The 9,693-nt window shown below is 37.9% G+C and overlaps 1 protein-coding gene across 1 annotated transcript in view; it reads left to right on the top strand.

The window, feature by feature from the left end:
* Thsd4 (thrombospondin type 1 domain containing 4) overlaps positions 1-9,693 on the top strand; it is a 610,303-nt gene that overhangs the window by 376,996 nt on the left and 223,614 nt on the right. The gene's annotated exons all lie outside the window — the stretch shown is intronic.

Here is a 9,693-nt window from a genome sequence, read left to right as displayed (position 1 = left end):
AGAAAGGGAGAGAGAAGGGAAAGCATATGGAAATGGTAGGAGACCCTCAATGTTACACAAAATTACATATAAGAGGTTGTGAGGGGAAAGCGGGGGGACAAGGGAGAGAACTGAACAACAGCAGATGAGGTAGAGAGCGAAGATGGGAGGGGAGGGGAGGGTGGATAGTAGGGGATAGGAAAGGTAGCAGAATACAACAGTCACTAATATGCCATTATGTAGAAATGTGAGTGTGTAACAGATGTGATTCTGCAATTTGTATTTGGGGTAAAAATGGGAGTTCATAACCCAATTGAGTCAAATGTATGAAAGATGATATATCATGAGCTTTGTAATGTTTTGAACAACCAATAAAAAAATAGTAAAAAAAAATGCAGGGAGAAGTATTATTTCAATTCAGTGGTCACTTATTTAGCTCTTTTCTCTGAATTAGTTCCTCAAATATTCTTAGTTTTCCATTGCTGTGAACAAATACCTGAAAGAATTAACTTGTAAGGAAGAAAGATTCACTTTGGCTCACAGTTTCAGAGGTTTCAGTTCATGGTTGGTTAGCTCTGTTGCTTTGGGGCCTGTGGTCAGGCAGAACACTGTGGGGGGAAGTGTGTGGTGGAGTAGGCTGCTCACCTCATAGTGGCCAGGAAGCAAAGAGAGAGAGGGGAAGGGGCCAGGGTCCCACTATCCCCTTCAAGGGCATGCCCCCCAGGATCTGACTCCCTTCCACGAGGCCCCACCTCCTAAGGTTTCCACATCCCAATAATACCAACATCTGGGGATCAAGCCTTCAGCATATGAGCCGTTGGGAGATATGTAAGATCGAAATCATAAATATTTTCCAGTTGACAAATAAGAGAAGCATAAATTTGACAGCTGGACCCTGAACTCTGGTGAATGATGTGGTTGGAGGGAGCCCAGGGCTGCATCAGAACCCCTCATGGACGTGCAAACCATCCCATGTCTCCCTTCCTGTTCTCTTCTCCAGCTCGCTCATAACTCCAGCCTGGAGCTTTTATGACAACATCAGTCTTTCCAGTTTATGGTACTTTCTCCACATCCTCAGAAATTTCTGTGAGTTCTACAGACTAACAGAAGGGCCCAAGCAGGGTCAAACTGTAGCCTTGCTGTGTCATGGGCAGAAATGCAATTGGTACTTGCCCTCCTGCCGTGGCCCGGAGGAAGCAAGGCAGGAAGAGAAACAGGATCCAGGAGGTTCTCAGCCACCAGAATGCCAAGACTTCTAACACTGGCCAGAACTCCAAAGGCAGGACTGTGTAACCTAGAATTTACTTTACATGTGTTCTTTAAGCTCTTCTACAGAATATTCAGTGCTATCCATTTGTGACAAAGATAGTTGACAACTTTGTTAACACATGAAAAGCTATTTTCTTTTTTTTTTAACCAGAAAATAACAATCATCTCTGTTCAATTCAAATCAGAAAATTAGCTCTATGTAATTAAAATTAACGTTAGAGGGAGGGGGGTGAAAAGACCCTTAGAAGAAAACTAAGGAATTGCTTATCTCCCTGTTGCTAATCCACTAAAAATATTTTCTCAGCCCTATTGGCGAAGGTTTTAAAGTCATACATTTACAAAGAGAATGAATACCTTTGGTGATAGGAAAGTTAGTCCTCTGAGATAGACACCTGACAAGTGTGTGTGCAACATGAGCTGTATTTGCTGAGCCAATATTATACACCTTCCCTGGGTTTCTGGGACCAGGTGTCCGCAGTTTTAGTGAGTAACCTCTAGATGGAGTTGTTGCATCTTTTGGCTGAGCTGGGTTGCCATGAGGCAAATCCCTAGCAATCTGAGCAAGATCGAAATAAATTGAAGACTCATTCTTATAACAAAAACTTTGTGTGTTTGTGGTTAGAACACGAAAAAATATAGATTAGCAACGGGGAGAAAGTAGAAATCGCCACTCAGAGGTAGCTTGCATTAACATGCTGGAGAATAGTCTTCTAATCACATTTTCAATATGTGTATTTACAATGAAAATGGTTTTATCCACAAAATCCTTTTTTGTAACTTTTCTTCACTTAACACAAAATTTTCACATCAATATAGTAAACACCAGTTGGTATCAATGAATATTACAGCACATTATTTTTATAATTAAGTACTAGTAATAAATGTACAGTAAAGCAACTGAGATACTATAATTAAACATGTATATTAAAATTTTTCACTATTTTAAACAATTCCAAGATGGAAACTTTCCATGCCATTCCTAGAAAAGTAACTGATGTTTATTCAAAGTGTATACATTATTGAACCTTCTGATATTTCCTGCTTAGAGCCTTGTAACTCCAAGTGTGGACACTCATGTAACAAGGACACCAGTATCACTAGGGTCTATTGGAATTCAAACTCCCAGGCCCCACCCCAGATCTGTTGATTAAGATCTTGTTATGATTCCATGTGAATTGTGTGCTCATTTCATTCAATTAAGCTGACCTTAGGGACTAAGACTCAATATCAAAGAAATAATACAAAGTGGGCATTGTGGCACACGCCTGTAATCCCAGTGACTCAGGAGCCTGGGGCAGGAGGATCGCAAGTTCAAAGCCAGCCTTGGCAACTTAGCAAGGCCCTAAGCAACTTAGTGACACCCTGTCTTAAAATTAAAAATAAAAAAGGCTAGGGATGTGCCTCAGTGGTTAAGCGCCCCTGGATTCAATCCCTTGTACCAAAAACAATAAAGAAGCCTGGCCCTTAAAGCTCCTGTACTAACAATCTTGCCAGCCCTGTGTCAGACCACCCACTTCCCTCCCTAAACACTTACCAATAATGTATATTTATCACTCAAAGAAATTATTTTCAGTGTATTGCATCAGCATAACCACATGTTATTTGATTTTACATCTCTGTGGTTACTACCAATGTTAAACTGTTTTTCACATCACGTTTTTATATTGCATCCATATATCTTCATTTGCCAGTTGCTTAGTCTTTCCCATATTTATTTCATTGTTTTTCTAAATGAATAATTTGGGGGAGGATTACTATATTTATTTTTTGCTCACTATAAAAAACTAGTCAATAACTAAAATTTAAAAAATAAGAATATGGTGATTACCTTCTATGTTTACCCAAAAGGGTGCTATTTTATGACCTACTTTGAAAAAAAGCTCTATTAATATCTAATTTATATACTATATAATTCACTTATTTTAAAATGTACCATCCTGGTTTTTTTATTGTATTCACAGAGTTTTGCAGCCATCACCACAATCCAACTTCAGAGCATTTTCATCACCCCAGAGAGAAATTCCATACCCATTAGCAGTTACTCCCAGTTCTTCCTCATGGACCTCAGGCCCAGGAAACCATTCTATATATTTTTTTTTTTTTGTCTCTGTAAATGTGCTTATTCTAGATCTCTCATATGAATGGAATGATTTAACAAATAGTCTTTGGGGATTGACTTCCTTCACTTAGCATGACATGTTCCAGGCTCATCCATCATGGGGTTTGTATCAGTATTTAATTTCTTATAGCCAAAAAATAACCTGTTGTATGGATCTACCACATTTATTTATTCATTTATCAGGTGAGGTACATTCAAATTGTTTCCACTTTTTGGCTCTCATAAATAATGCTGCTGTGAGCAATCATGTCCAAGGTTTTGTGCAAGCACATGTTGTCATATCTCTTGTGAATATAGCTAAGAGTAGAATTACTGGATCATGTGGTAATTCTACCTTTAACTTCATGGTGCTTCTGCCAGGCTGTTTTCCAAGGCAACTGTACCATTTTACATTATCACCAATAGTATATAGGAATTCCAGTTTATCCATACACCTGTACTTTTGATTAGTGGTTATGAAGTAATATCTTATTGTGGCTTTGATTTGCATTTCTTTATTGACTAATGATGTTGAGCATCTTTTCTTATGCTTCTTGGCTATTCATATGTTTGTTTGTTTGTTTTTTCTTTTAGGAGAAATGTCTACTCAAAATATTTTCCCTTTTTTAAATTGGGCTGTTGTTTTTTTTATTATTAAGTTGCAAGAATTTTTATGTATTCTGGGTACAAGTTCCTTATCATACATGATTTACAAATATTTTCTGCATTCTCTGGGTTGCCTTTTCAATATCATGATAATATTACGAGCAGCACAAAAGTCTGTGATTTTGATAAAGTTTTATTTTTTCCTCTGTCACTCATAGTAACACACCTAAGAAGTCTTCACCTAATCCAAGGAAATGAAATTACTCCTGTGTTTTCTTCTACAATTTTTAAAGTTTAAGGCTCTTACATTTAGGCTTATTATTAATGTCTATGGTTTCTGTAACAAATTAATACAAACATAGTGGCTTAAAACAAAATTCGTCATTTTTAAATTTTTTTTTTAGTTGTTGATAGACCTTTATTTTATTTATTTATTTATATGTAGTGCTGAGAATTGAACCCAGTGCCTCACACGTGCCAGGCAAGTGCACTACAGCTGAGCCCCAGCCCCAGCCCACAAATTTATCATCTTACAGTTCTGGAGGTCAGAAGTCCAAAATGGGTCTGACTAGGCTACAATCAGGGTGTCCACAAGACTGTACCCTGACAAAGCTCTAGAGAAGAATCCCTATCCTCTTGCCTCCTCCAGCTACTAGAGGCTGCTCACATTCCTTGGGCATAGCTGTCTTACATCTTCAAAGCCAGCGATGCCAGGTTTTTGTGTTCTTCTCATGTCCAATTACTCTAACTTCCTCATCAGTCTTGTTCTTCCATGTTTAAGGGTCCACCTGCATAATCCAAGATACTCTCCCTATTTTAAGGTCATCTGATCAACCATGTTAATTCCATCTGCTACCTTAATTCCCTTTTTCCACTTAATGTAACATATTCATAAATCTAGAACACGTTGGGGGCTACCCCAATACATGATCCATTAATTTGTTTTATGTTTTTGATGAATAAAAACTATTTTATGATTTATCATATGATGTTTTAATATGTGTACATTGTGGAATAGCTAATTACTTCATGTTTTTATTTTTTTGTGTGGTGAAAACTCTTAAAATCTACTCTTAGCGGTTTTCAAGTATACAATGTATTCATTTTAACTACAGTCATCGTGATGTACAATCTGTGATCCAATTTGAGTTAATTTTTGTGTGTGGTGTGAGGTAGGGGTCCAACTTCATTCTTTTGCATGTGGATATTCACTTGTGAACTCATTTTTTGAAAAAGACTGTTCTTCCCCACTGGTGTGGCCTACTTCTGTCCTACAAGACAAAACTCTTTTTCATCATCCCTCCCTTTGTCTTTTCTGCCCAAGCAGATGCTGAACTCCCTCAGTGGACACAAAATCTTTGTTTGTATGTGGTGCTGAGGATCGAACCTGGGCCGCAGGCATGCCAGGAAAGCGTGCTACCGCTTGAGCCACATCCCCAGCCCATGCTCACCTTCTTTTCATGGAAGCCTGTTCCCTCTCTGGTTTTTCTTTAAAGCCATTATTGCTTCTATCCCAAGCCATCTTCCTAATGAGGCCAAACCTCTTACATATCCACCTATCTTTTCTTTGCAGCCCTTTTTACATTGCAATTTCATATCATATGCATTTGTCAGATTTCATTAATGCTGTGTATTTGGCTTTTAATTTATCTATGATAATTTTGACTTTCAGAATTTTTAAAATATACAGAAATATATAAATCTTTCCTTTTATGATTTCTGCATTTTTCCCTATGGGGCTGAGATTGTGGCTCAGTGACAGAGCACTTACCTCTCACATGTGAGGCAATGGGTTCAATCCTCAGTACCACTTAAAAATAAATAAATAAATAAAAGGCATTGTGTCCATCTACAACTTAAAAAAAATTTTAAAAAGTCCTTCCTCAATTCGAAAAATATAGAAATATTGACCTATTTTCCTTTAATCTTTTCATATGTATATTATTTGCATAATATCTTTAATCCACCTGTAATTTATTTGGGCATGTGTTATAAGTTAGAAAAATAACTTTATTTACTTCCCAATGGTTAGCCATATTCCCAATCTTTTCCATCCTTTCTTGTTGAATTGACTCATTGATTGCACACCAAATCCTTTTACATGTTAAGTAAATGATTTGTCTATTTCTTCACTAGTCATATTTGGCACTGTTTTTTAAAATTCATTCATTCATTCATTCAAATTTGTTCCATAGGACAGCAGAATGTATTTCAATTCGTAGTACACATATAGAGCATAATTTTTCATGTCTGTTTGTACACAAAGCAAAGTCACATATTTGGGTCTTCATACATGTACTTAGGGTAATAATATCCATCTAATTCTGACGTTTTTCCTACCCCTCTGTCCCCTCCCTCTTCCTCTCTCCCCTTTGCCCTATCTGAAGTTTCCTCCCATGCCCCCTGACCCTGTCCCCATTATGGATCAGCATCCTCATATCAGAGAAAACATTTGGCATTTGGTATTTTGGGATTGGCTTACTTCACTTAGCATAATATTCTCAACTCTATCCATTTACTTGCAAATGCCATGATTTTATTCTCTTTTAATGCTGAGTAATATTCCACTATGTATACATACCACAGTTTCTTTATCCATCCATCAATTGAAGGGCATCTAGGTTGGTCCACAATGTAGCTATTGTGAATTGTGCTGCTATAAACATTGATGTGGCTGCATCACTATAGTATGCTGTTTTTAAGTCCTTTGGTTATAAACCAAGGAGAATAGCTGGGTCAAATAGTGGTTCCACTCCAAGTTTTCTAAGGAATCTCCATACTGCTTTCCAGGATTGGCTGCACCAATTTGCAGTCCCACCAGCAATGTCTGAGTGTGCCTTTTCCCCCACATCCTCGCCAACACTTATTGTTGTTTGTATCCTTAATAGCTGCCATTCTGACTAGAGTGAGATTAAATCTTAGGGTAGTTTTGATTTGCATTTCTCTGATTGCTAGAGATGATGAGCATTTTTTCATGTATTTGTTGATTGATTGTATATCCTCTTCTGAGAAGTGTCTTTTCAGGTCCCTGGCCCGTTTATTGATTGGGTAATTTGTTGTTGTTGTTGTTGTTAAGATTTTTGAGTTCTTTATATCCTAGAGAGTGCTGTATCTGATGTGCATGTGGTAAAAATTTGCTCCCATTCTGTAGGCTCTCTATTCACTTCACTGATTGTTTCTTTTGCTGAGAAGAAGCTTTTCAGTTTGAATCCATCCCATTTATTGATTCTTGATTTTATTTCTTGTGCTATAGGAGTCTTATTAAGGAAGTAGGGGCCTGATCTGACATGATGAAGATTTGGGCCTACTTTTTCTTCTATTAGGCACAGGGTCTCTGGTTTAATTCCTAGGTCCTTGATCCACTTGGAGTTGAGTTTTCTTGGTACTGTTTTTAATTACTATAGCTTTATGCTATATTTTAATATTTTAATTCAAATTATTAAAGTATTATTTCAAAGTAAGTTTGAAATATACATTAATAACTTGAATTAAGGTTTATTAGACAAAGAATTATTTCTTAGCAGAAATGTATAGTAATAAATCAGAGCAGAGATCATTGCCGAGAGCACTTCAGTGAGCACATGATTGATGTTATGACACAAAGCAGTGGGCTCTGCTCTTGGAATTTCTGATTCAGTAATCAGGGTTGGGGCCCAAGTATTCACATTCCTAACAAGTTCTCAGATGCTGCTGATCCAGGAACCACATCTTGAGACCCTCTACCTTTCAGATAGTACTTGAAACAAAGAATACGGCCAACCTGAGAATGGTCCAGATACACCTTCTGAATGCCCTGGTGTGCTCTCATGGCTAGGAACCTACTTGGTGTGCTTTCTGTGGACATCTTCCTGGTGGTGTCTTTGGCCTTACACTTGTCTCTACTGCAAAGCCCTCATTCAGCTGAGTCAGCCACATAGGCTTCCTTTCAATGAACCCTTGAGGTGCTGGGCATGACCCCATGGCTACCTGCTGGTCACAGGTGCCAATACAGCCAGGCTTTGGTCTAAACCAGAGAAAGGTAAGGACCCAATGACTCTCTTTGTTGTAGGTTCTTCTTATAAAAGAGCTATTGCTGGAAAAGCAGCAGCTGAGTGCTTTCCCTTCCCCACCTCTGTGGCTATTTAATGGATCCTTGGTTCACACAAAGGGAGAGCTAATTACTAACACCTGCTCCTGCTATCCTGCAAGTGGCCATCTCCCTAGTGGACAGCCCAGCGCCTCCCTGACAAGGACTTTTCCCACCTATTCCACACAATGTAAGCATATTTAAAGAAAAAACAGTTTGTACAGTTTCAATGTATAGTATATACCCCTGTGAAGAAGGCTACACTTCCTTCATCCTTCATGAAGGGATGGACATTCTTTATGAAAAGTTAAATAGCCTCAGAGAAGAAAATCTGCTGTGGGTTTACTCTTCTTTGTTAGTAAAACAAAGTGCATTATTATATTTTACATGGCGTAGGTGGCTTTAGACTTCAGATATTCGTTTTCCTTATTTTTTTTTTTACTTTCCCCCCATTCACTTATATTTTCCCTACCTCAGTCACCCAAAAGTTAAAGTGGAAATTATTTGCATTTCCTTGAAAGATATACCTTCTGGGAATTTTTCTTCTCCCTTGTTCCCTCCCTGGTTTTTAAGATGCACCATTAGAACACCTCTCCTCCCATCAGAAGCAGAGGAGTTTCCTGTCAGACCCCACTTTAGCACACATTTCCCCTACTCAGCACAAACTGAGTGAGGTGGACTATATGCTGAGTCTGGGGACACAGAGAAAGGCATGTCTTATGTCATTGAGGGCTCACTCTATATATTGATGATTGTATCGATCTGCAATATTACAGATTTCATCAATATATAGAGATCTCTTCTACAAGAAGAAATGGCTAACATTAGTTAGCAATTACAATGTGCCCTGATAGGTCTTCACTGGAAGTAATCAGAGGATGGCTGGGGACTGAGGCCAAGGCACTGCCCTCCGCTGGGTAGGGAGCCTGAAAAGGTAACACTTAAGTATATAATTTGGAGAAAATTGTGAGAAGAAGGTGAGTTTAAATGATGGAATTAATAAATAAGTGGGACAAGAGGGAAAAACATTCCATACTGATACATTTTGATTACTATTATTTTATTTATTTTTTCAATAGGAATACATTCACATTTGACAGTTCAGTATGAAAGAGCATATAGAAGGGCTATCCAATAAAAATCTTTGTGATTTACATTTTTTCTAATAACTATATTGAAAAAATGATTTTAGTACTGTATTTGAACCAAGATATTCAAAATATTGTTTGACTATTAACCAGCATAAAACACATTAATGAGACCTTCAAATTGATACAAAGTGTATTTTAAAACTACACTATATTGCGAGTAGGAATGGCCACGTTTTTTTTGTTTTGTTTTGTTTTGTTTAGAGAGAGAGAATTTTTTAATATTTTTTTTTTTAGTTTTTGGCGGACACGACATCTTTGTTTTTGTATGTGGTGCTGAGAATCGAACCTGGGCCGCACGCATACCAGGCAAGCGCGCTACTGCTTGAGCCACATCCCCAGCCCCAAAATGGCCACGTTTCAAGTGTTCAGTAGTCATATGTGTCTATCGCCACCATATGAAACAGCACAGATACATAGTAGTAAATTTCCCTCTTGTGTCTGCCCTGAAACTACTCACTTTCCCTCCCTACAGGTAGCCATTATTGATGGTCTCAAGTGTGTTTTTCTACAGAGTTGATACATAT

The sequence above is a fragment of the Marmota marmota genome, unplaced genomic scaffold (assembly GCF_001458135.2).
Source record: "Marmota marmota marmota unplaced genomic scaffold, marMar, whole genome shotgun sequence".
NCBI lineage: Eukaryota > Metazoa > Chordata > Mammalia > Rodentia > Sciuridae > Marmota > Marmota marmota.
The sequence above is the reverse complement of the archived record's forward strand: the minus strand, read 5'-3'. Positions and strand labels throughout refer to the sequence as shown.